The sequence below is a fragment of the Dendrobates tinctorius genome, unplaced genomic scaffold (assembly GCF_039654945.1).
Source record: "Dendrobates tinctorius isolate UK_male_01 unplaced genomic scaffold, ASM3965494v1 ptg000126l, whole genome shotgun sequence".
Lineage (NCBI taxonomy): Eukaryota > Metazoa > Chordata > Amphibia > Anura > Dendrobatidae > Dendrobates > Dendrobates tinctorius.
In genome coordinates this window covers 13,518,999-13,546,944 of record NW_027361794.1, presented here as the reverse complement: position 1 = coordinate 13,546,944, position 27,946 = coordinate 13,518,999, and the positions used below count along the sequence as shown (strand labels likewise).

At 49.3% G+C, this 27,946-nt stretch overlaps 1 protein-coding gene across 1 annotated transcript in view; it reads left to right on the top strand.

Annotated features, from left to right (window-relative positions):
• Positions 1 to 27,946, top strand: part of LOC141047339 (uncharacterized) — a 944,519-nt gene that overhangs the window by 876,541 nt on the left and 40,032 nt on the right.

The window sequence follows — 27,946 nt, the reverse complement described above, 5'->3', positions numbered from 1 at the left end:
TGATGGAGGGGGGCTGCAAATGATGGAGGGGGGCTGCAAATCATGGAGGGGGCTGAAAATGATGGAGGGGGGCTGCAAATGATGGAGGGGTGCTGCACATGATGAAGGGGTGTTGCAAATGATGGAGGGCGGCTGAAAATGATTGAGGGGGGTGCTGCACATGATGAAGTGGTGCTGCAAATGAAGTAGTGCTGAAAATGATGAAGGGGCACTGCATATGATCGAGGGGGTGCACAATGTGTGTATATACCCTAATGAAAATAAATATGTAAAAAAGCAAGTGCATTAAATAACATAGGGTTCTTGGTAAATACTGTTTTGATCAAAAAAGTATAAAGCTATCCCACCACGGCAAGGTGTACCCATTTGAGACAGTAACTACACTAACGGTAAAACCTACCTAGTGTGAATAGTGGCAGAGTCTCTGGGTCCCAAACGGACACCCAGCTTGAGAGGGACTATAAATGAACTACACAGCTCAGTAGAAAGGAGGCCACACCCTATTTGTACTGAATACAAAAATACTACAGAAACACAAAAAAACTGAACTGGAGTAGACTTGAATAACATGCATGATGTAAAAGCATGTTCACACTGGCCATAAAAGCAAGCAAAACCAAAGGAAAAAACAATGATGAAGGGGGGCTGCACATGATGGAGGGGGTGCTGCATATGATGGAGGGGGTGCTGCAAATGATGGAGGGGTGTTGCATATGATGGAGGGGTGCTGCACATGACGGAGGGGGTGCTGCACATGATGGAGGGGGTGCTGCACATGATGGAGGGGGTGCTGCACATGATGGAGGAAGGCTGCACATGATGGAGGGGTGCTGCACATGATGGAGGGGGTGCTGCACATGATGGAGGGAGTGCTGCACATGATTAAGGGGGTGCTGCACATGATGGAGGGGGTGCTGCACATGATGGAGGGGGTGCTGCACATGATGGAGGGGGTCTGCACATGATGGAGGGGTGCTGCAAATGATGGAAGGGGTGCTGCACATGATGGAGGGGGTGCTGCACATGATGGAGGAAGGCTGCACATGATGGAGGGGGTGCTGCACATGATGGAGGGGGTGCTGCACATGATGGAGGGGTGCTGCACATGATGGAGGGGGTGCTGCACATGATGGAGGGGGTGCTGCACATGATGGAGGGGTGCTGCACATGATGGAGGGGGGCTGCACATGACGGAGGGGGTGCTGCACATGATGGAGGGGGTGCTGCAAATGATGGAGGGGGTGCTGCACATGATGGAGGGGGTGCTGCACATGATGGAGGGGGTGCTGCACATGATGGAGGGGGTGCTGCACGTGATGGAGGGGGGCTGCACATGACGGAGGGGGTGCTGCACATGATGGAGGGGGGTGCTGCACATGATGAAGGGGGTGCTGCACATGATGGAGGGGTGCTGCACATGATGGAGGTGGTGCTGCACATGACGGAGGGGGTGCTGCACATGACGGAGGGGGTGCTGCACATGATGGAGGGGGTGCTGCACATGATGGAGGGGTGCTGCACATGATGGAGGAAGGCTGCACATGATGGAGGGGTGCTGCACATGATGGAGGGGGTGCTGCACATGATGGAGGGGGTGCTGCACATGATGGAGGGGGGTGCTGCACATGATGGAGGGGGGTGCTGCACATGATGGAGGGGGTGCTGCACATGATGGAGGGAGTGCTGCACATGATCAAGGGGGTGCTGCACATGATGGAGGGGGTGCTGCACATGACGGAGGGGGTGCTGCACATGACGGAGGGGGTGCTGCACATGATGGAGGGGTGCTGCACATGATGGAGGAAGGCTGCACATGATGGAGGAAGGCTGCACATGATGGAGTGGGTCTGCACATGATGAAGGGGTGCTGCACATGATGATGTAGGAAGACGGACCGGGCTAGGACTACTTCGCACATCTCTTGGCTGGAACTGTCGGGTCTGTCACCATCATTGTTGGGGGAAGCCTTTCTGACTAGGACAGACCTGAGCAGGTCAGATATAAAGGGGATGAAGCGCGTGCATTCGGGGCTTTTGGTGTGAGCAGAGCTTACCCTGAGGGAGGTTGACCTCGTGTCCTCTCTGCCAGACGCAGCATCCTGCTAGGTTGACTGCCCATCCTCCCCACGCACGCTGACTGTGCGCCTCCTGACCGCCTATTACCTCAGATGGTAGTCCCCAGATGCCCTCGCAGGCCGGTGTCCCCGACTAGGTCCGGCACGCCATCCACCGCTGGACCCCTTCACTACTCTGAACGTGAAGGCGCCTCTGTGGCCTCCGCCCCGGGACCTCACACTACGCACTCAGTGTCCGAGTGCTCCACCCGTTCTCCGCCGTGTACCAGGACAGAGAGTCTCAGCCGGGAACAGCCTAGGAGCACCGCTTCAGTACAGAGACTGTGCTGTAACTTCATCTGGGACCATTTCAACGCCATATTGTGCCACCTACGCCGCCATCGAGGACTCTTCCAACATCCCCAATCTAGGAGCTACGACTGATAAGTTAACATGTTTTATTTGTTCACTCTTCTATCTGCAAAGTGTTTATTGTACATTGTCTGTGTACCGTTTACCGCTGTTTAACCCCCGTGCTCCCTGCAAGAAGCATAAACTGCTACTTTTATTCTTGCATAAAACACCTGTTAACTCTTGCTCTGCCTCCTGCTCGTCACTGCATCCCATGTTTCTGCCAGCATACCATCATGAAGGGGTGCTGCAAATGATGGAGGGGGGCTGCACATGATGACTCTGTCGGCGGCGTTCTGTTATGATGACTGTTGGTTGCGCTCTTGTACGCTGACTGTCGGTTGCGCTCCTGTAAAATGACTGTTGGTTGCGCTCTTTTATGATGACTGTCAGTTACGCTCTATTATGATTACTGTCGGTTGCTCTCTGTTATGATGTCTGCCGGTTGCGCTCTATTATGGTGACTGTCAGTTGCGTTCTGTTATGATGACAGTCGGTTGCGCTCTTGTATGACTATCGGTTGCGCTCTATTATGGTGACTGTCGGTTGCGCTCTGTTATGATGACTGCAGTTGCGCTCTTGTATGATTGTCGGTTGTGCTCTATTATGGTGTCTGTCGGTTGCGCTCTGTTATGATGACTGTCGGTTGCGCTCCTGTATGATGACTGTCAGTTGTGCTCTTTTATGATGACTGTCGGTTGCGCTCTTTTATGATGACTGTCGGTGGCATTCTGTTATGATGTCTGCCGGTTGCGCTCTATTATGGTGACTGTCAGTTGCGCTCTGTTATTATGACTGTCGGTTGCGCTCTTGTATGATTGTCGGTTGCGCTCTGTTATGATGATTGTCGGTTGCGCTCCTGTATGATGACTGTCAGTTGTGCTCTATTATGATGACTGTCGGTTGCGCTCTTTTATGATGACTGTCGGTTGCACTCTGTTATGATGTCTGCCGGTTGCGCTCTATTATGGTGACTGTCGGTTGCGCTCTGTTATGATGACTGTCAGTTGCGCTCTTGTATGATTGTCGGTTGCGCTCTATTATGGTGTCTGTCGGTTGCGCTCTGTTATGATGACTGTCGGTTGCGCTCCTGTATGATGACTGTCAGTTGTTCTCTTTTATGATGACTGTCGGTTGCGCTCTTTTATGATGACTGTCGGTTGCATTCTGTTATGATGTCTGCCGTTTGCGCTCTATTATGGTGACTGTCGGTTGCGCTCTTGTATGATTGTCGGTTGCGCTCTGTTATGATGACTGTCGGTTGCACTCTGTTATGATGACTGTCGGTTGCGCTCTATTATGGTGACTGTCGGTTGCGCTCTGTTATTATGACTGTCGGTTGCGCTCTTGTATGATTGTCGGTTGCGCTCTATTATGGTGTCTGTCGGTTGCGCTCCTGTATGATGACTGTCAGTTGTTCTCTTTTATGATGACTGTCGGTTGCGCTCTTTTATGATGACTGTCGGTTGCATTCTGTTATGATGTCTGCCGGTTGCGCTCTATTATGGTGACTGTCGGTTGCGCTCTGTTATGATGACTGTCAGTTGCGCTCTTGTATGATTGTCGGTTGTGCTCTATTATGGTGTCTGTCGGTTGCGCTCTGTTATGATGACTGTCGGTTGCGCTCCTGTATGATGACTGTCAGTTGTGCTCTTTTATGATGACTGTCGGTTGCGCTCTTTTATGATGACTGTCGGTGGCATTCTGTTATGATGTCTGCCGGTTGCGCTCTATTATGGTGACTGTCAGTTGCGCTCTGTTATTATGACTGTCGGTTGCGCTCTTGTATGATTGTCGGTTGCGCTCTGTTATGATGATTGTCGGTTGCGCTCCTGTATGATGACTGTCAGTTGTGCTCTATTATGATGACTGTCGGTTGCGCTCTTTTATGATGACTGTCGGTTGCACTCTGTTATGATGTCTGCCGGTTGCGCTCTATTATGGTGACTGTCGGTTGCGCTCTGTTATGATGACTGTCAGTTGCGCTCTTGTATGATTGTCGGTTGCGCTCTATTATGGTGTCTGTCGGTTGCGCTCTGTTATGATGACTGTCGGTTGCGCTCCTGTATGATGACTGTCAGTTGTTCTCTTTTATGATGACTGTCGGTTGCGCTCTTTTATGATGACTGTCGGTTGCATTCTGTTATGATGTCTGCCGTTTGCGCTCTATTATGGTGACTGTCGGTTGCGCTCTGTTATTATGACTGTCGGTTGCTCTCTTGTATGATTGTCGGTTGCGCTCTGTTATGATGACTGTCGGTTGCACTCTGTTATGATGACTGTCGGTTGCGCTCTATTATGGTGACTGTCGGTTGCGCTCTGTTATTATGACTGTTGGTTGCGCTCTTGTATGATTGTCGGTTGCGCTCTGTTATGATGACTGTCGGTTGCGCTCCTGTATGATGACTGTCAGTTGTTCTCTTTTATGATGACTGTCGGTTGCGCTCTTTTATGATGACTGTCGGTTGCATTCTGTTATGATGTCTGCCGTTTGCGCTCTATTATGGTGACTGTCGGTTGCGCTCTGTTATTATGACTGTCGGTTGCTCTCTTGTATGATTGTCGGTTGCGCTCTGTTATGATGACTGTCGGTTGCACTCTGTTATGATGACTGTCGGTTGCGCTCTATTATGGTGACTGTCGGTTGCGCTCTGTTATTATGACTGTCGGTTGCGCTCTTGTATGATTGTCGGTTGCGCTCTGTTATGATGACTGTCAGTTGGGCCTGTCTGACCAGTTGTGTCTGTGCCATTAACCCCTTCCCATCTGACCGGTGGTGTCTGCACCATTAACCCCTTCCCATCTGACCGGTGGTGACTGCGCCATTAACTCCTTACTGTCTGACCGGTGGTGACTGCGCCATTAACCCCCTCCTGTCTGACCGTTGGTGTCTGCACCATTAACCCCTTCCAGTGTGACAGGTGATGTCTGCGCCATTAACCCCTTCCCGTCTGACCAGTGTTGTCTGCGCCATTAACCCCTTACTGTCTGACCGGTGGTGACTGAACCATTAACAGCTTCATGTCTGACCGGTGGTGTGTGCGCCATTAACCCCTTCCTTTCTGACCGGTGGTATCTGCGTCATTAACCCCTTCCCGTCTGACCGGTGGTGTCTGCACCATTAACCCCTTCCCGTCTGACCGGTGATGTCTGCGCCATTAATCGCTTTCCATCTGACCGGTGTTTTCTACGCCATTAACCCCTTCCTGTCTGACCGATGATGTCTGCGCCATTAACCCCTTCCCGTCTGACCGGTGATGTCTGCACCTTTAACCCCTTCCTGTCTGACCATTATAACCTGGAGAAATTCCATAAAAAATACAGTAAAAAGCCAGAAGAGAGGACTAGAATGGAGTCTGTATGAGGAGCTCCAGGAATCAGGAATCACTTCCGATCTCGTCACTTCAGCACGGAGCACTCTACAGCGGAGCGGTTGAAATGAGGATCACAGAATATCACCTCCGATACAGACACCGCTGCTTCCTGCAATCAGGCGGCAGCGAGTTTGCGCTTCGAAGGGAGGTTGTCTAGTGGAAGTGTCGGGAGTGGCAGTCTCTGGGAGCTGCAGCAGCTCATTGGCTGTGCAGCTCCGTGCTTTGATTGGCTGCCAGGCTGCAATTGGCGTGACACTGATTGGTGCATCAGGGCAGCGAAGGCGCGCATTCAGGAGCACGCTCAGACATTATCGGCTCGTGTGCCTGTGATATTGGGCTCATGCGTCTGTGATATCTGCTATATACTGTAGGCACGCATTCCTGACCTGAGCTACCAGAGCTATATACTGTAACCAAAGCTGTGTAGGTGAGCATCTCCGTCCTGAGCTATATACTGTATAGGTGAGCATGCCCGTCCTGAGCTATATACTGTATAGGTGAGCATCCCTGTCCTGAGCTATATACTGTGAACAGAGCTGTATACTGTATAGATGAGCATCTCCGTCCTGAGCTATATATTATGAACAGAGCTGTATACTGTATAGGTGAGTATCCCCGTCCTGAGCAATATACTGTATAGGTGAGCATCTGGGTCGCCCTCCCAGGGCCGTGGGGTACTCGGTATCGGGCTGGTGTCAGGGGGATGTGTCACAGCAGCGGTGACCCGGTCCGTGGCCCTGGGCGCCCAAGTAATCAGGGGTGTTGAATGGTGGTTTCTAGTTAATGGAATAGTTCGTGACGCCACCTGTGGTGTTCGACAAGTGGGATGTTGGGCCGACGCTGCATGCAGATCCTCTGGGGCTGGTGGTGTGTTGCAGCCAAGATGGTGAAGCTCCCCACAGGTGGAGCTGTAGCCCCAGGGCAGTGTAGATGTAGGGGCAGAGGAGAGGTACAGGCGGTGTAGAAGCAGGGCCACGGACCGGGTCACCGCTGCTGTGACACATCCCCCTGACACCGGCCCGGTACCGAGTACCCCACGGCCCTGGGAGGGTTACCCAACTTGGCGTCACGAACAGGATGACGAGACCCAATGCCATCGGGTTCTGTGTGCCTAAGATTTGTTGGACTTAAAACTTTTGAGCATGTGCAGAAGACCCAATTTGATAGACTGTAAAGTGAATGTTAAAAATGGCCGCTGGCACGGTGAAGAAGGGCATGACAACATGGGAGGTCCTAAGAAAAGACCGCGAACTGTCCTGGGCCTCCCCTGCATGAATTAATATGCAACGGCAACATGGCCCACCCCCGAGGGGTTCGTATACTGGCTTGGTATGGAGGCGCTGGAAGAAGACGCCGCCCCAAGAAGGAGGGGCAGAAGCCAGTGGCTGGAAAGGGGCCGAGGCAGGAAGAAGAATGCCAGAATGCCATTTTGGAGAAAGACGGGAGGAGGCCTGCGGCGCGCAGGGAGGTCATGCTGGAATTCCTTGGCGTCATGGCTGAAGGCTCCAACCCAGTGTCCGAGATGAATCGCCAGCAGCTGGAGGAAGAAATAGCCCAGCTGACGCGCAGCCTGTAACTGAGGCAGGAAGCGCTATGGACCTTGAACCTGCAGTGTGCCCAGGAGGGGCCTACACCTGCGGTACCCGCCACACCGGTACCCACCGCTGCTGCACCAGATTCTGTCCTGGCAGATTCCGTGGAGCCTGTGACCGCTGCCATACCACCGGCAGCACGTATCGTTTCCCCTCTGCCGCCACCACCGGAGGAGTTGTACCAGGCCCTGGGAGCCAAAGCGGAGGAAGAAGAGCCTCCGTCCGGACCTGACGCGGCTGCGCAGGTCCTTCCAGAGGCCCCTGCAGACCCAGAGCCGCCCTTAGCTCCGCCGCCGTCCCCAGCATTCCACCAAACGGCATTCGCTGCCACCATGCCTGCATCAGAGCAGAGACCACGCCGCCGGGAGGCTCCAGGTACGTCTGATGCCCCTACACCTGGGAAGGCCCTGGGATGTACCGCGGTCGCAGCGGAAGGCCAGGTCGGGTTGGATCTGGTCTGGGACCGGAATGCCAGTCCCCCAGGGAAAACACCAGAACCACTAATGGTGGTGCAGCGGTACCCGACGAACGGGGATAGGTCTCGGGAAGAACGGTAGGAGGAGGAAAATTGGGCTAGCTGCCAAGCAACTATACGCCAGCTGGCAGCCGAGCACTGGGCGAGGGAACAGCGCAAGTTGGCTGTGCTGGGCCCTGACTTGGACTGGAAAGAGCAGGTCCGTGCCGGTCACTACGGTCCCAGGGACTCGGCAGGTTGGGGGCACGTGTTAAATGTGAACCATGAGAGGGGGTTTGGCTTCATCCATGACCCCAGCCGAATCTCCGATCTGTTCTTTAACCGGAGGGATGTAGAGCCACACTTGAGGAAGGGGCACCCTGCCAGGAACCTATGTTATGAATGAGTCACCGAAGGAGGCAAAAACAGAAAAGCTAGCTAAGTCCAGAAAACCAGAGAAGTTGGCAGCTATCGGATTGCAGACCCCTGAACCTATCAACAACAACTAGCAGTAGCCGTTGAGGGGTCCTACGATGCCCTAGACCCATCGATCACAGCCGGAGAACTGCCTAGCCTAAAGACAGAAAGGGAAATCTAAACTGCCCCAGAGCAGACCCCAAAGCAATAGGCAGCCCCCAACATATAATTACGGTGAAGCAAGAAGAAAAAACACTAACACAGATAGAAGGATAGACTGAGCAAATGATGGGGCCCAAGCTAACTAGATAGGACAGGATAGGAAAGCTGCTGTCTGCAATCCGCGAAAAACCCTATCAAAATAAGAGCCAACAGACTGACAGGGAAAAAGGCCCTGAAGACACTAGGCTTCAAAAAGACTATGTCAGTACTCAGGTATTTTCTGAAGACAGAGCAAACTGACAAAAAAGGAATTCAGCTCACCCCAGAAGGGAATGGCAGAATCCAGAAAAGCAAGGCAAACTAAAACCAAAACACAAATGCAAAAAGGCAAAGCAGAAAACTTAGCTTTTGAGGAGCAGGAATCAGACTGGTCTCCTAGAATTCCACAGAGAAATCACCAGCGAGGCAGAAGGGCGTCAGCTGCCTTATATCCAGTCAGAGATCCCCGTCACCCAGTCATCCTCTCCCAGCTCAGGTGCTTGGTAATCAGCCTCACTACCTTCCTTCACCAGAAGAGGGAGTTCAACAGACCTCAATGGTGAAGGGGAAAATGAACTCATAACAAACCTACACCCGGGAGATCATGTGACGTTTACCAGACATGAGGAACTGAGAGGCTGGTATGCGATAAACATACTACTAATCGCTCTCTCTCATAGAAGATCAGGTTTCAGTCCAATGTCTTTCTCCTTCTTTCTATTCCTGTGCCAGCTGGCTCAGATCACTGAGGCAGCTGCAGCACTCCTTCCTCCATCCCTCTTGCAGGGATCCTCACTCCTCTCCGAGTGACTCTCTCTCACTCCCTGACTAACTGAACCTTCCCGCTCTTTGTGTATCCTAAACTCCACCCGCCTCCCAGCACGTTTCATGTTCCAAGCAGGGAGCCACCAAAGGTGCTCTGCTACACTCCAAGCAGGGAGCCGCAATGTGGCTTTGCTGAACTACCATGTTGTGTGGGATGCGAGTGTTGGAGCGTGGTTAGGAGCCTCCAACTCACCTGGATGGTGGGGTACCACACCTCAGGAGGAGGTGCAGTACCTCTGTGGCAACTGAATCCTCAGGGGCACCACACATTCCCGACCTGAGTTATATACTGTAACCAGAGCTGTATATTGTATAGGTGAGCATCACCGACCGGAGCTATATTCTGTGAACAGAGCTATATACTGCATAGGTGAGCATCCCTGACCTGAGCTATATACTGTAACCAGAGCTATATACTGTATAGGTGAGCATACCTGTCCTGCGCTATATACTGTATTGGTGAGCATCCCCGACCTGAGCTGTATACTGTTACCAGAGCTGTATACTGTATAGGTGAGCATCCCCGTCCTGAGTTATATACTGTATAGGTGAGCATCCCCGTCCTGAGTTATATACTGTAACCAGAGCTGTATATTGTATAGGTGAGCATCGCTGACCAGAGATATATACTGTAACCAGAGCTGTGTACTGTATAGGTGAGCATCCCCGTCTTGAGCTATATACTGTAACCAGAGTTGTATATTGTACAGGTGAGCATCCCCGACCTGAGCTTAATACCGTGAACAGAGCTATATACTGTATAGGTGAACATCCCCGTCCTGAGCTGTATACTGTATAGGTGAGCATCCCTGACCTGAGATATATACTGTAACCAGAGCTATATACTGTATAGGTGAGCATCCCTGTCCTGAGCTATATACTGTATTGGTGAGCATCCCCGACCTGAGCTGTATACTGTTACCAGAGCTGTATACTGTATAGGTGAACATCCCCGTCCTGAGCTATATACTGTATAGGTGAGCATCCCCGTCCTGAGCTATATACTGTATAGGTGAGCATCCCTGACCTGAGATATAGCCTGTAACCAGAGCTATATACTGTATAGGTGAGCATCCCTGACCTGAGATATATACTGTAGCCAGAGCTATATACTGTATAGGTGAGCATCCCTGACCTGAGCTATATACTGTAGCCAGAGCTATATACTGTATAGGTGAGCATCCCTGTCCTGAGCTATATACTGTATTGGTGAGCATCCCCGACATGAGCTGTATACTGTTACCAGAGCTGTATACTGTATAGGTGAGCATCCCTGACCTGAGATATATAGTGTATAGGTGAGCATCCCCGACCTGAGCTATATACTGTAACCAGAGCTGTATATTGTATAGGTGAGCATCCCTGTCCTGAGGTATATACTGTGAATAGAGCTGTATATTGTATAGGTGATCATCCCTGACATGAGCTATATACTGTAACCAGAGCTGTATACTGTATAGGTGAGCATCCCTGTCCTGAGCTATATACTGTAACCAGAGCTGTATATTGTATAGGTGAGCATCCCCGTCCTGAGCTATATACTGTAACCAGAGCTGTATATTGTATAGGTGAGCATCCCCGTCCTGAGCTATATACTGTAACCAGAGCTGTATATTGTATAGGTGAGCATCCCCGTCTTGAGCTATGTACTGTAACCAGAGCTGTATATTGTATAGGTGAGCATCCCCGTCCTGAGCTATATACTGTAACCAGAGCTGTATACTGTATAGGTGAGCATCCCCGTCTTGAGCTATGTACTGTAACCAGAGCTGTATACTGTATAGGTGAGCATCCCCGACCTTAGCTATATACCGTGAACAGAGCTATATACTGTATAGGTGAGCATCCCTGACCTGAGCTATATACTGTGAATAGAGCTGTATACTGTATAAGTGAACATCCCCGGCCTGAGCTATATACTGTGAACAGAGCTGTATACTGTATTGGTGAGCATCCCCGTCCTGAGCTATATACTGTAACCAGAGCTGTATATTGTATAGGTGAGCATCGCTGATCTGAGCTATATACTGTGAACAAAGCTATATACTGTAGGTGAGCATCCCTGACCTGAGCGATATACTGTAGCCAGAGCTATATACTGTATAGGTGAGCATCCCTGTCCTGAGCTATATACTGTAACCAGAGCTGTATACTGTATAGGTGAACATCCCCGTCCTGAGCTATATACTGTAACCAGAGCTGTATATTGTATAGGTGAGCATCGCTGACCTGAGCTATATACTGTGAATAGAGCTGTATACTGTATAGGGGAGCTTCCCCGTCTTGAGCTATATACTGTAACCAGAGCTGTATACTGTATAGGTGAGCATCGCTGACCTGAGCTATATACTGTGAATAGAGCTGTATACTGTATAGGTGAGCATCCCTGACCTGAGCTATATATTGTAACCAGAGCTGTATACTGTATAGGTGAACATCCCCATCCTGAGCTATATACTGTAACCAGAGCTGTATATTGTATAGGTGAGCATCCCCACCTTGAGCTATATACTGTAACCAGAGTTGTACACCATGTTCCAAATTATTATTATAATTAAATGCCGTAGCCTGTTGATGCTCACAGAGTTTGGCAGTGTGAGCGCTAGTGTATAGTCACAGGACTCCGCCCCTGAGACACTGGGTTAGAGTCCCTCTAGACACACTTGTACTCGGTGCTGCAGCTGCGGTGCCAGCAGGATAACAACTGGAGTAATAGTGCACTAAGTGCACGCTGCACCACTCTGGTGAACGCCACTAACCCCCCTGATGAGGGCAAGGAAATCGCATGACTTGCGCACGGCGCCACACTGGCAGTTGCAGCTACTTAAGCGGTACTGAGTTGCCTTGTGCTGAATGGCACAATATGGCGCTAAGAAAAGTGCTGTGACTTGGAGCACAGTGGCGCAAGACAATGCCACTAGTAGGCGCTGACTCTAACTCGAGTGCCCTATACACAACCAGAGGGAGGGAGTCTTAATGAGTCAATCACCTGTACACATGCATCCTTCATCACACACACACAAATAACCATAAGAGTCTATACTAGTGCATGGCCGAGCGGCCATGCAAACCTTCTATAGCAGCGTTCTTCCGGGACCTTCCTGATGGTTCAATCCGAGCTACTTAAGGATCTGAGTATGTGACCTCCGACCTCCAATGAGAGGTCGTCCCATGGGCATGCTCAGTAGGCTGCAAAAGGGACTTAGACTCTATAGCTGCTCGCTGCTGGCTAGTGCAGATTCCTAAAGCTGAACCAAAGGTGGCAGCGGCAACCAACCTGACAGCACTTGCCTGAGCAAGACGCTGGGATCTGCGCCTTTGCTGAGCAGCCTTCTCTGCGGCCGGAACAGAATGGGAAATCGCAGAAGGCAAGGCTCAGGATTCCTCCTGTGCAGAGATAGGAACCTGAAGCCTAACATTACCCCCCCTCCCCCCTGAGCCTTGCTATTCTCAAAGGCCATAGCGTAGCGTGGATGTTTTCCACAGGCTCCCAGGTCCGATCCTCTGGACCATGACCCTTCCAGTCCACCAGATAAAACTTTTTCCCACATACCACCCTGCACCCCACAATGGCATTTACCTCGATCTCCTCCGAGGACAAGCCTGATGTCCCGGCAGATGACTCGGAGAACCGGGACATGTGGTTGGTGCTTAAGGAGGGATACATGGAAGGTATCGGTGATACCCAGACGTGGAGGACGGGCCAACCGGTAGACCACAGTGTTAACCTGTTTGAGGACCTTGAAAGGACCTATATAGTGAGGTGCGAACTTAGTGGACTCGACCCGCAGCCTGATGTTACGGGCGGAGAGCCACACCAAGTCGCCAGGGGCAAAGGTCGGAGCAGGGCGCCGGTGTGCACCTGCGGAGATCCTCATTCTCTCCTTGGAGGCCTGAATGGCATCCTGGGTGCGGTCCCAAATATTCCATGCCTCCACCACCCAGTCTGCCACCCTGGAGTCGGTGGATGACACAGGCATGGGGACAGGGATGCGCGGATGCTAGCCGTAGTTAAGGAGGAATAGGGTCTGACCAGCGAAGTCGGCCACAGCATTGTTCAAGGCAAACTCTTCCCACAGCAGCAAGGTTGCCCAGTCATCCTGCCTGGCCAAAAGAAAATGTCGTAGGTATGTGACCAGGGTCTGGTTTGGCCCTCTCTACCAACCCGTTCATCTCGGGGTGATAAGCAGAGGAGAGATTCAGCTAAATGCTGAGCAAGCAACAGAGCTCTCTCCAAAACCGAGTCGCAAACTGGGGACCCCAGTCACTGACAATCTTGTCTGGCATGCCATGTAGGCAGAAGACATACTTTATGAACAATGCTGCCAGGCCCCGTGCAGAAGGTAGCCGAGAGAGAGGCACCAGGTGCACCATTTTAGAGAAATGGTCGGTGACAACCCAAATAACCGTGCTACCACTGGACTTGGGTAGACCTACCACAAAGTCCATGCCAACCATTTCCCAGGCCCTGTCCACCACCGGCAGGGGGTAAAGTAGCCCAGCAGGCCGTTGCCGAGGAGACCTATTCTTGGCGCAGGAGACGCATGCCCGAATGTAGTCTCCGACGTCACGGACCATATGCGGCCACCAGTACATCCTCGCCAGGAGCTCAGAGGTCCGCTTTGTCCCAAAGTGTCCATCCACCCTGGATGCATGAGCCCAAAGAGAACCTCAGGTCGTAGACGGACGGGAACAAATGTCTTGCCCGGAGGCACCAACTCAAGAGCGACCGGAGCCACGGTCCTCAGGCTCTCGGATGGGATGATCAGCCTAGGCTCTGTCTCCTCCTCCGATGACACTGCAGAGCGAGAGAGAGCATCGGCACGGACGTTCTTCTCCCCCGAGAGAAAGTGGAGGATGAAGTGGAAATGGGAGAAGAACAGGGACCATCTGGCCTGGCAAGAGTTTAGCCACTGGGCTGTCTGCAAGTACACCAAGTTCTTGTGGTCGGTAAATACCTGGAAGGGGAACCGGGCCCCCTCCAGGAGGTGTCTCCACTCCGAGAAGGCCAACTTCATGGCTAGCAACTCCCTGTCCCCGATGGAATAATTCCTCTGCACCGGTGTAAAGGTCTTGGAGAAGGGCATGACCAGGTACTCATAATGGCCATAAAAAACCAACATAGCACAAAAATGACCCCTAAAAATTCACTTTTAATTAGATAATTAAAAACTTTGGACAATCCCAGCTCATAGGGTACAGGACAATAAATCACCAAAAAAACCACCAAAAAACAAAATTATATGGATTTTACTCAGGACAACTACACTCGCCCTAATGGGCCCTAGGGAGTCCCTTCCTGCCTGCTGCCTGCGGAGGTTGGCACCCTAGTTGTTGACGATGTGGCGCCCCCGCTCAACATCGGGGGCGCCACATTGTCAACAACTAGGGTGCCAACCCCTACAGGCAGGAAGGCACTCACTAGGGCCCATTAGGGCGAGTGTAGTTGTCCTGAGTAAAATCCATATTTTTTTTGGTGGTTTTTTGGTGATTTATTGTCCTGTACCCTATGAGCTGGGATTGTACAAAGTTTTTAATTATCTAATTAAAAGTGAATTTTTAGGGGTCATTTTTGTGCTATCTTGTTTTTTTGTGTTTATCTTGATCCTTTTTTCATTTTCCTTGAGGTTTTTACTCATAATTGCCATCTCTGGTGTTAAATGCTGTCTTCCATTCGTCCCCCTCACGGATGCGTATCAGGTTATAGGCCCCCTGCAGATCTAATTTGGTGAAAACTTTCACTCCACGTAATCTATCAAACAGATCCGATATCAGGGGCAGAGGATACTTGTTCTTAACGGTGATAGCGTTACGACCCCAGAATTGATGCAGGGATGTAACTCTCTATTCTTCTTTTGGACGAAGAATCTTGCCCCCGCTGGTGACACCAACTTCCTAATGAATCCTCTTGCCAGATTCTCCCTGATATATTGAGACATGGCCTCAGTCTCTGGGAGAGACAGGGGATAGACTTGACCCCGGGGAGGCTCAGCACCAGGCAAGAGGTCAATAGGACAGTCATAGGGGCGATGAGGCGAAAGCATCTCCGCCGCCTTCATGGAGAACATGTCTGCAAACTGTCGATAGTGTTTTTGGAGAGAGGAAAGATCTATGGGAACCTCAGTGGAGGTAACCTGAACGCACTCCCTCAGACATCTACCCTCACAAGATTTACTCCAACCGAGAATTCTCCCTGAGGACCACTCTATATGGAGAGAATGATACTGCAACCAGGGGACCCCTAGAAGGACATGATCGATACCCTCAGGCATGACGAAAAGGGATATCGTCTCCTGATGAGATGGAGACACCGAGAGTATCAACGGGGCAGTCTGGTGGGTAATCTGTGAGGGTAGAGTCGCGCCGTTCACCACTCTGACGGTAACTGGCTTAGATATCATAACCAGGAGTATTGCGTACCGTTGAGCGAAGGCAGATGACATAAAATTGCTCTCCGCTCCAGAGTCCACGCAAACCTTCACCGCAAGAGTGGATGAACCAAACTCAAGCGACCCCTTAAAGGACAGCTTGGAGTAAAACGCCGCTGATTCTAGTGAGCCTCCTCCTACGACCTCTACTGGCGAGCGTCTTCCCATCCGCTGTGGGCCCTGTTTGGCAAGGTGACCAGGCTGCCAGCAAACATGACAGACCACAGGTGCTTGAGGGGACCGGGGCCTGGATCCCACACTGGAAGCCCCCTGAGGCTCGGATGCCCGATCGGGAGATTCCAGGGGTTTAGCAAAACTGGGTGCCAACCTAAACCTCTGCCTACACTGGGACCGCTCCAACCTTCGCTTGGTGAAGCGAAAATCTATACAGGTGGAGACGGTGATAAGCTCCTCCAGTGTGGTGGGAATCTCCCTGGTGGCCAGGGTGTCCTTCACATGGTCAGCCAAACTGTCACGCTCGCGCCTTGGCTGAATGGAGTGAGCCGGGGGGTTGTGGCCCCACTGTGCCACTACCCTGGAAGGGGCGTGACTACGGCAGCTACCTCGGTCTTCACGGGAGCCTCTGATGGTGAGGTCAGGCTTGTGCGGCAGGTAGCTGCCGGGTGCCACTCCAGGGTGGTGTCTGGCTGTGGCTGCTGATCCCACTCAGGAACAGGACACCTGGACAGGTGCGAGTGACAAGCAGGCTGGGACACAGGGCAAGCAGGCATGGCTTGGAGACACAGGGCAAGCAGGCATGGCTTGGAGACACAGGGCAAGCAGGCACGGCTTGGAGACACAGGGCAAACTGGCGTGGTGTGAGAAGGGACAGGTAGGGACCTGTTCACATAGCAGGTGTAGGCAGGAGGGAGTGGTGTATGTTGGAACAGGATTTCGACCTGTTCACACAGGAGGTACCGGTATGGATATAGGCAGGAGTATGGAGTAGGCGGAGCCACAAGAGTGCGGAGTAGGCTGGGCGGCAAGAGAGCCGGGCAGGCAGAGCGGCTAGGGAGCCGGGCAGGCAGAGCGGCTAGGGAGCTGCAAGGGTGCAGATGCACAGACAGAGCTGCAAGAGTGCAGATGCACAGACACAGCTGCAAGGGTGCAGATGCACAGACAGAGCTGCAAGGGTGCAGATGCACAGACAGAGCTGCAAGGGTGCAGATGCACAGACAGAGCTGCAAGGGTGCAGATGCACAGACAGAGCTGCAAGGGTGCAGATGCACAGACAGAGCTACAAGGGTGCAGATGCACAGACAGAGCTACAAGGGTGCAGATGCACAGACAGGGAGGACACAAGGAAAGACACAGCAGGAAAGGAAGCCACGGACAAGGAGAAAGGGAGACTAAGGTAGGACAGAGTACAGACAAGGTACTGGAACCGAGAATCAAGGGCCAGGATTTTCAGCCTCCTGGCAGGCAGACAAGGTACAAGGCAAGACGTATTCCTCCAGAGAAGGAGGAAATACAGAGAACAGGGCCTGGCTTCCTCAGCAGCAAGATACTAACTGAGATTAGACATTGCACAGGCCATGTTTCAGTGGGTGTGGTGGAGCTAAATAGTCAAGGGCTCTAGGTGATTGGTCAGGGACAGATTAGACAGGTGCACCCTGACTGCATAGGAACCAGAGAGTTCTGGTGCCATCCCCTATACACACATAGCCAGGAAACATACAGAAGAGCAGAGGCACAGAGCACAGGGCTGGCAATAGACAGAATTCACAGCATGACCCGGAGCAGTGAGTAAGTTGATGTGCGGGGGATGGGAGGCCATGCAGTGACGCCAGCAGGGTTGTTACACAAACCTCTCCAGAATGCCGGAATGAGGACCTTATCTGGCCACTCCAACTCTGAGGCCAGAGTCTGGAACTGGATGGCAAAATGGCTGACCAAGGACTAGCCCTCTGACAATGCTAGCAGCTGGAGCGCGGTATCATGGGTGACTCGCGGTCCCAGGAAGACCTGCTTCAGAGTGCCCAAGAACTGTGAGGCACTCTGCACCACATGTTCACCACACTTCCACAGCAGTGTGGCCCACTCCAAAGCCCTTCCCGACAAGAGGGAAATAACAAATCTCACCTTAGTCCGCTCGGAGGGGAATCGTGCAGCCAGCAGCTCCAGCTGTATAGTACACTGCCTCACGAAACCCCTACAAGAAGCACTATCGCCCAAGAACTTCTCAGGCAATGGGAGGCGGGACAAAGTTGGGATAGGGATGGCAGGGGACACATGGGAGACAACCTCCATGGCTGCCTGAACAGTGACCACGGTAAGATCCACAGCTGAGGCTGAGTGCTCGAGAGCCGCCAACCTGCCCTCCTGCTGCTGGATGTACTGTTGCAGTCGCTGTTCGTCCTCCATTGCTAGCCAGACCCTCACGCTCCTATACTGTTATGGGCTGGCGGAGCGCACCAAAGAATAAAGATGGCATTTAAGGTCGTTTGCAGCCCAGGGTCCACCGTGCAGAGGTGTTAACTGCTGCTCGGTAATGGCGGACGTTGTATGGCGGTATAATAAGGTAAAACACGGGGTTAACCTCACCCAGTGTGAAGGGAGGCGGACTCTGTTACCTCACAGAGCCGCACAACTGCCAAATATAAATGCCGTAGCCTGTTTATGCTCACAGAGCTCGGCAGTGTGAGCGCTAGTGTATAGTCACAGGACTCTACTCCTGAGACACTGGGTTAGAGTCCCTCTAGACATACTAGTGCTCAGCTCCACAGCTACAGTGCCAGCAAGATAACAACTGGAGTAATAGTGCACGCTGCACCACTCTGGTGGATGCCACTAATCTCCCTGACGAGGGCAAGGAAATCGCATGACTTGCGCACAGCGCCACACTGGCAGTTGCAGCTACTTAAGCGGTACTGAGTTGCCTTGTGCTGAATGGCACAATATGGCCCTAAGAAAAGTGCTGTGACTTGGAGCACAGTGGCACAAGACAATGCCACTAGTAGGTGCCGACTCTAACTCGAGTGCCCTATACACATACACAATCAGAGGGAGGGAGTCTTAATGAGTCAGTCACCTGTACACGCATCCATCATCACACACACAAATAACCATAAGAGTCTATACTAGTGCATGGCCGAGCGGCCATGCAAGCCTTTTATAGCAATGTCCTTCCGGGACCATCCTGATGGTCCAATCCGAACTGCTTGAGGACCTGAGCATGTGACCTCCGACCTCCAATGAGAGGTCGACCCACGGGCTTGCTCAATAGGCTGCAAAAGGGACTTAGACTCTGTAGCTGCTCGCTGCTGGCTAGTGCGGATTGCTAAAGTTGAACCAGAGGAGGCAGCAGCAACCAACCTGACAGCACTTGCCTGAGCAAGACGCCGGGATCGATGCCCTTGCTGAGCAGCCTCCTCTGCAGCCGGAACAGAATGGGAGACTGCAGAAGGCAAGGCTTGTGATTCGTCCTGTGCAGATGCAGGAACCTGACGCCTAACATAAACTCATTGTTTGGCCATCATCTTCCCCTGACCTCAACCCTATAGAGAACCTTTGGAGTATCATCAAGCAAAAGATCTGTGAGGGTGGGAGGCAATTCACATCAAAACAGCACCTCTGGGAGGCTATTCTGACTTCACGCAAAGCAATACAAGCAGAAACTCTCCAAAAACTCACAAGTTCAATGGATGCAGGAATTGTGAAGGTGATATCAAAGAAGGGTTCCTATGTTAACATGTAACTTGGCCTGTTAGGATGTTTTTGAGTTAAATAGCTTTTTGTTCAGTGAATTTGACCTCCTAATGCTGCAAATTCCACAAATGAGCATTTTCAGTTCTTTAAAACATATCAAATGTTTAGAAATTCTCCTGTGCCTAATAATTTGGAACAGTGCATATTGAGTTTTATTCATTTTAGGGAGATTATACTGTTATCATTGGGAGGTTTCTTCAATAAAATTCGATGTATACTCTAACGGGTGATGACTTTTATTAGACTGACTGTCATTTGCACCGACCACTTAGGAAAATCAGAGAAAAATATCATTTGCATAATAATTTGGAACATGGTGTATATTGTATAGGTGAGCATCTCCATCCTGAGCTATATCCTGTAACCAGAGCTGTATATTGTATAGGTGAGCATCCCCGGCCTGAGCTGTATACTGTGAGCAGAGCTATATACTGTATTGATGAGCATCTCTGTCCTGAGCTATATACTGTGAACAGAGCTATATGCTGTATGTGGTGCCCCTGAGGCTCAGTCGCCACAGAGGTACTGCACCTCCTCCTGGGGTGTGGTGCCCCACCATCCAGGTAAGGTGGAAACACCTGACCACACTCCAACACCTGCAACCCACACCACAAAGTAGTGTAGCAAAGCACCTTTGGTGGCTCCCTGCTTGGAGTATAGCAAAGCATCCCTTGGTGGCTCCCTGCTTGGAACACGAAACGTCCTGGGAGGTGGGTGGAGTTTAGTTCGCACCAAAAAGAGCGGGAAGAGTTGAGTCAGTCAGTCAGTCTTTCATTCAGTGAGTGAGTGAAAATGTGGAAGGACAGAGTGTGAGACAAAGAAGATCCCCGGGAGGGGGATGGAAGAGGGAAGTGCTGCAGCAGGCCACAGTGATCTGGGTCTGCTGGCACAGGAAAGAGACAGAGGAAGGAAGCTTGATTCTCCATTGGAAAGAAGGATTAGCACGGAACGTGAGGAGAATAAGAGAACAAGGACCAGGGTTGGAGGAGAACCCTTTTCAAGATCTAAGCGCAAGGCCGGGGTTTGGTCCCCGAGGGTGTACGGATACTAATGGTGCTGCAGCAGACACCGGAGGAATAGAAGAAGTGATCATTTTATTCCCACATAAGACTTGAGGGCACAACAGCAACATATTAGTGAGCCGGGACTTAATAGCAAGGAGTCCCCGAAGCAGGCTACAGCTGTCTGCCGTACAAGTAGAGTTCATAGGAACATCTGACAGGAGGAACTCCAGTGTAACTCATTACTAGGAGTACTTCACTCAAAGGCGCTATAAGAGGAGACGTTCAGAAAAGGCACATATGTTGGCGGAGTGTTGGAAGGGAGCATTCCATCTGGCCTGGAAGTTGACTGAGTCCCTGACCCGGAGGACACAGCACAGAGGCAGGCACCTGTTTGCACAACAGACTGTGAGTAAAGCTTTGGAACTACATGCCCTGGTGTCCTCCACTTATTCCTGCGCCAACCTGCCCAGCACCACCACATCCCTCACGCCTGACACTACATCATCTAAGTGTCACTTCACCTACACTGTCCTGGGACTACAGCCCTGCCTGTGGAGGGCTATAACATCACTGCTGCACCACACCATCTGTCCCAGAGGATCTGTCTGCAGCGTCGGCTTACATCTCTTTTGCCGAATACCACAGGTGGCGTCACGAATCACTTATAAACTTTCACTACCATCAGCACACTGAAACAACCCCTTTTAAAATGGGCACCCAGGGCCACGGGCAGGGTCCCAGCTGCCGTGACATCTCCCATTGAAGCTCATCGGGCTCGGTACCGAGTACCCCACAGCCTTGGGTGTGAGGGCGACCCACTGTATAGGTGAGCATCTCCATCCTGAGCTATATAATGTGAACAGAGCTATATACTGTATAGGTGAACATCCCCGTCCTGAGCTATATACTGTAACCAGAGCTATATACTGTATAGGTGAGCATCCCCAACCTGTGCTACATACTGTATAGGTGAGCATCTCCGTTCTAAGCTATATACTGTGAACAGAGCAATATACTGTATAGGTGAGCATCTCTGTCCTGAGCTATATACTATGAACAGAGCTATATATTGTATAGGTGAGCATCCCCGAACTGAGCTATATACTTTGAGCAGAGCTATATACTGTATAGGTGACCATCCCTAACCTAAGCTATATACTGTAACCCGAGCTATATTCTGCATAGGTACGCATCCCCATCCTGAGCTATATACTGTGAGCAGAGCTGTATACTGTATAGGTGTGCATCCCTGACCTGAGCTATATACTGTAACCTGAGTTGTATGAGCAGAGCTGTATACTGTATAGGTGAGCATCCCTGACCTGAGCTATATAATGTAACCTGAGCTGTATACTCTATATGTGAGTATCCTGACCTGAGCTATATAATGCACAGGTGAGCATCCCCGGCCTGAGCTATATACTGTATTGGTGAGCATCCCAGGCCTGAGATATATACTCAGGGTCGGACTGGGGTGTCTGGGGCCCACCAGGGGAATGGACCCTAGGGACCCACCCTATAGCTATATACAAATATCTGTCAGTCGTTATCCCCATTATAGTGGAGCATCGGCTGTTAAATACAGGCGACTCCTGTACATCTACTGTGCGCCACCATAACTGGGATGTATAATTACAGTAGTTTACATTAATGGGGTTCTTTGGTTAGAACAAGATATCACCGATCCATGGGCTCCACAGGATAGGTGATCGCTTAGGTCTGACCATTAGAAACTGCACCGATCGGAAGAGTGAGGAAGTTTTATCATTGATAGGACACTTATCCCCATTTTAAAATGGAGCGGCAGGTGGGATATCTGACCGCAGCTCCATTCATTCTCTTTGGAGCGTCTACAAAAAAAACAAGTGGAGCCACTGAGGGAAAGAATGGATCAGTGGTCAAGTCGGACATGCCACTCCAGTCGAATGGGGATAAAAAGTTCCACATTTTACTGAATGGGTTCAAGTAGTCAGAGCCCCACCAATCAATACGTTATCATTTATCCTGTAGAGAGATGATTACTTTTTTTCACAGGAAACCCCCTGTAAGTGCATCTCTGCCGCTGTTTACACAGTATTTAATCTCTAGTTGAAATAAAGAATCTTCTCCTAAATAATATCAGAGAGAACAAATGACCGCCATACACAACACAATCCACTATACCAAAGCCAATACCACCACATACAGGAAGAAATACCAAAACACCATGATCAGACCACATGGAGACCGAATAATACTACATACAAGGGACAAATACCGCCACACCATAACCTGACCACATATTACCACCACATAGTGACCGAATAATATGACATATTGCCAGCATATAGGGACAGAATAATACCACATACATGGAGAAATACTGCCACACCGTGACCAGACCACAAATTACCACCACATAGTGACCGAATACTACAATACTGATTATGAATACAAACCACAATACTAAGAACACTTATTACCACCAGTGACACTATACACAGTACCTCTGTATAAAGTGTCAGCATACAGGTAATACAGTGATCACCAGTGACATTATACACAGGAGCTCTGTATATAGTGTCAGTGTACAGGTAATGCAGTAATCACTGCTGACATTATACACAGGAACTCTCTATATAGTGTCAGTGTACAGGTAATACCAGTGACATTATACACAGGAGATCTGTATACAGTGTCAGTGTACAGGTAATACAGTGATCACCAGTGACATTATACATAGGACCTCTGTATATAGCATATAGTGTACAGATAATATAGTGATCACCAGTGACATTATACACAGGAGCTCTATATATAGTGTCAGTGAACAGGTAATGCTGTAATCACTGCTGACATTATACACAGGAAATCTATATATAGTGTCAGTGTACATGTAATACAGGGATCACCAGTGACATTATACACAGGAACTCTGTATATAGTGTCAGTGTACAAGTAATGCAGTAATCACTGCTGACATTATACACAGGAACTCTATATATAGTATCAGTGTACAGGTAATACCAGTCACATTACACACAAGAGCTCTGTATAGAGTGTCAGTGTACAGGTAATACAGTGATCACCAGTGACATTATACACAGGACCTCTGTATATTGCATATAGTGTGCAGGTAATACAGTGATCACCAGTAACATTATACAAAGGAGCTCTGTACACAGTATATAGTGCATAGTGTGTGTGTGGGCATGTAATACACTGACTCACCAGTGACGTCTGTAGTTGAAGTCCTTCATTTTTGCTTTACTTCAACCAGCACAGACCGCCGTCACTTCTTCCAGCCAGGACTCGTCTCTGCAAAAAATAAAACAGTCATCAATAGCTGATCGCTACCAGAGCATTTTCCTTACTTTTTCCCTGACTTCTACACTATGTCAGATGAAGAAGAAAAGCAACGTAGTACCGTCCTGCACAGTAACAAGATCCCCTTTTGTTCCCTCCATGGAAAACCATTTCCTAAAAAGTAAATTATATTACAGTAGTAATAATGTCCCTATTTGGACCCTAAAGAAATTATGTTCCCCACTTGTCACCATAAACTAATATAGCATGTTCCTCATTCTGGCCCCCAAACAGTAATAAAGTCCCTCATTCTGGCCCCCTTTATTTAATAATCTCACCCAGCCTGAACCCCTATGTCCCTTGTCCAGACTGGCACCCAGATATCCATCCCGCTTCCCCAGGTATACATACTGGCCCTCATATGTCCCTTGTCCTGCCTCACTATATATCTCTCCTGGACCCGCATATATATCCGTCCTGGTCCCTTGTCCTGCCCCCCATATAGCCATCCTGGCCCCACATATATGTAACCTGCACCCCCATATATATCCACCCTGGCCCCTCCTCATATATCTGCATCTTGGTCCCTTGCCCTGCCCCCCTCACCCATTAATCTGTCTTGGGCCCCCATATATCTGCATCCTGGTCCCTTCCCCATATATGAATACTTGCCCACTCATATATATCCATCCTGCCCCCCCTCCATATATTCATCCTGGCCACCACCTCCCCCCATATATCCATCCTGCCTGCACTATAAATGAATCCTGGCCTGCCATTTATATGCATCCGGGCCCATATATATATATATATATATATATATACTGGTCCCTTGTCCTGCCCCTCCCCCATATATCCATCCTGTGCCCATCCCCCATAAATGCATCCTGGCCACCCCCCATATATATGCATCCAGCCCCCACATATATATGCATCCGGTCCCTTGACCTGCCCCTCCCCCATATATCCATCAGGGCCCCCTTCCCCATATATCCATCCTAGCGGCTCCATATATGCATCCTGACCCACCATATATGCATCCTGGTCCCTTGTCCTGTCCCCCATAAATCCATCCTGGCCCCCCACATATATGCATCCTGGCTCCCTCATATATCCATCCTCGCCTCTTATCCTGCCCCCATATACAGTACAGACCAAAAGTTTGGACACATAGTAACATAGTAACATAGTAATTAAGGTTGAAGGGAGACTTTAAGTCCATCTAGTTCAACCCATATCCTATCCTAACTTGCCCTAACATGTTGATCCAGAGGAAGGCAAAAAAAACCCATGTGGCAACAGTAAGCTTCACATTGGGGAAAAAAATTCCTTCCCGACTCCACATACGGCAATCAGACTAGCTCCCTGGATCAACGCAATATTAAGGAGACTAGTGTATATACCCTGTAATATTATACTTTTCAAGAAAGGCATCCAGTCCCTTCTTAAATTTTAGTAGTGAATCACTCATTACAACATCACATGGCAGAGAGTTCCATAGTCTCACTGCTCTTACAGTAAAGAATCCGCGTCTGTGAGTATGCTTAAACCTTCTTTCCTCCAGACGTAGAGGATGCCCCCTTGTCCCCGTCACAGGTCTAAGAGTAAAAAGATCATTAGAAAGGTCTTTGTATTGTCCCCACATATATTTATACATTGTAATAAGATCACCCCTAAGCCTTCGATTCTCCAAACTAAATAACCCCAAGTGTAATAACCTGTCTTGGTATTGCAGACCCCCTAGTTCCCTAATAACCTTGGTCGCTCTTCTCTGCACCCGCTCCAGTTCAGCTATGTCTTTCTTATACACCGGAGACCAGAACTGTACACAGTATTCTAAGTGTGGTCGCACTAGTGACTTATATAGAGGTAAAATTATGTTCTCCTCATGAGCATCTATGCCTCTTTTAATGCATCCCATTATTTTATTTGCCTTTGCAGCAGCTGCTTGACTCTGGCCACTAAATGTGAGTTTGTCATCCACCCATACACCCAGGTCTTTTTCAGTGACTGTTTTGCCCAGTGTTTTACAATTAAGCACATAATTATACAACTTGTTCGTTCTACCCAAGTGCATGACCTTACATTTATCCCCATTAAAGCTCATTTGCCATTTATCAGCCCAAGCTTCTAGTTTACATAAATCCTCCTGTAATATAAAATTGTCCTCCTCTGTATTAATTACCCTGCAGAGTTTAGTGTCATCTGCAAATATTGAAATTCTACTCTCTATGCCCCCTACAAGGTCATTAATAAATATGTTAAAAAGAAGCGGGCCCAAAACTGACCCCTGTGTTACCCCACTGCTAACCGTGACCCAGTCCGAGTGTGCTCCATTAATAACCACCCTTTGTTTCCTATCCCTGAGCCAGCTCTTAACCCACCTACACATATTTTCCCCTATCCCCATTGTTCTCATTTTATGTATCAACCTTTTGTGTGGCACCGTATCAAAAGCTTTTGAAAAGTCCATGTACACCACGTCCACTGCATTCCCTTGGTCCAGTCCGGAACTTACCTCTTCATAAAAGCTTATCAGATTAGTCTGACAGGAACGGTCTCTTGTAAACCCATGTTGATATTGGGTCATAAGGTTATTCTTCTCCAGATACTCCAGTATAGTATCTCTTAGAAAACCCTCCAGGATTTTACCCACAGTTGAGGTTAAACTTACAGGCCTATAATTTCCAAGTTCAGTTTTTGTCCCCTTTTTGAATATTGGCACCACATTTGCTATACGCCAGTCCTGTGGCACAGACCCTGTTATTATGGAATCTTTAAAGATTAAAAATAGTGGTCTATCAATGACTGTGCTTAATTCCTGCAGTACTCGGGGGTGTATCCCATCCGGGCCCGGGGATTTGTCAATTTTAGTGATTTGTAGACGCCGCCGTACTTCCTGCTGGGTTAAGCAGGTGACATTTAATGGAGAATTTTTATCCCTGATCATGTTATCCGTCATGGGATTTTCTTGTGTAAATACTGTTGAAAAAAAGTCATTTAGCATATTGGCTTTTTCCTCATCCTCATCCACCATTTCACCCAGACTATTTTTAAGGGGACCAACACTATCATTTTTTAGCTTCTTACTATTTATGTAGTTAAAGAATATTTTGGGATTATTTTTACTTTCTCTGGCAATGAGTCTCTCTGTCTAAGTCTTTGCTGTCTTGATTTGCTTTTTACAGAATTTATTTAATCTTCTGTATTTATTTAATGCCTCATCACTACCTACTTGCTTTAATTCTCTAAATGCTTTATTTTTATCTCTTATTGCGCCCCTTACAGCTCTATTTAGCCATAGTGGTTTCCTCCTATTTCTCGCATGTTTATTCCCATACGGTATATATTGTGCACAGATCCTATTCAGGATGCTAATAAACGTCTCCCATTTTCTTTGTGTATTTTTATGTCTCAGGATATCGTCCCAGTTAATTGCACCAAGATCATCTCTCATCCGTTGGAAATTTGCCTTCCTGAAGTTTAGTGTCCTTGTAACCCCTCTACTACACATCTTATTAAAGGATACATGAAAACTTATTAATTTGTGATCACTATTACCCAAGTGACCCCAAACCTTACATTTGATATGCGGTCTGGCCTGTTGGATAATATTAGGTCTAGCAGTGCCCCCCCTCTTGTTGGGTCCTGAACCAGTTGTGAAAGGTAATGGTCTCTCATAGTAGTCAAAAACCTATTACCTTTGCTGGAACTGCAGGTTTCGGTTCCCCAATGTATTTCAGGGTAGTTGAAGTCCCCCATAATAATGACTTCTCCTTGAGTCGCTGCTTCATCTATTTGCTTTATGAGGATATTCTCTGTAGCTTCCATTATTTTTGGAGATTTATAACAAACCCCTATCAGTAATTTATTATTTTTCCCCCCTCCCCTTATCTCTACCCACAGGGACTCTACATTTTCATTAGATTCATATATATTATCACGAAGGATGGGTTTTAAGGATGATTTTACATATAAACATACGCCTCCCCCTCGCTTATTTGTACGGTCATTTCTGAACAGACTATAGCCCTGTAAATTAACTGCCCAGTCATGGCTCTCATACAGCCATGTCTCAGATATCCCCACCATGTCATAATTATGTTCCAACAACATTAACTCCAATTCCTCCATTTTGTTGGCGAGACTTCTGGCATTAGTATACATGCACTTTATGTATCTCTCTGTACCTCT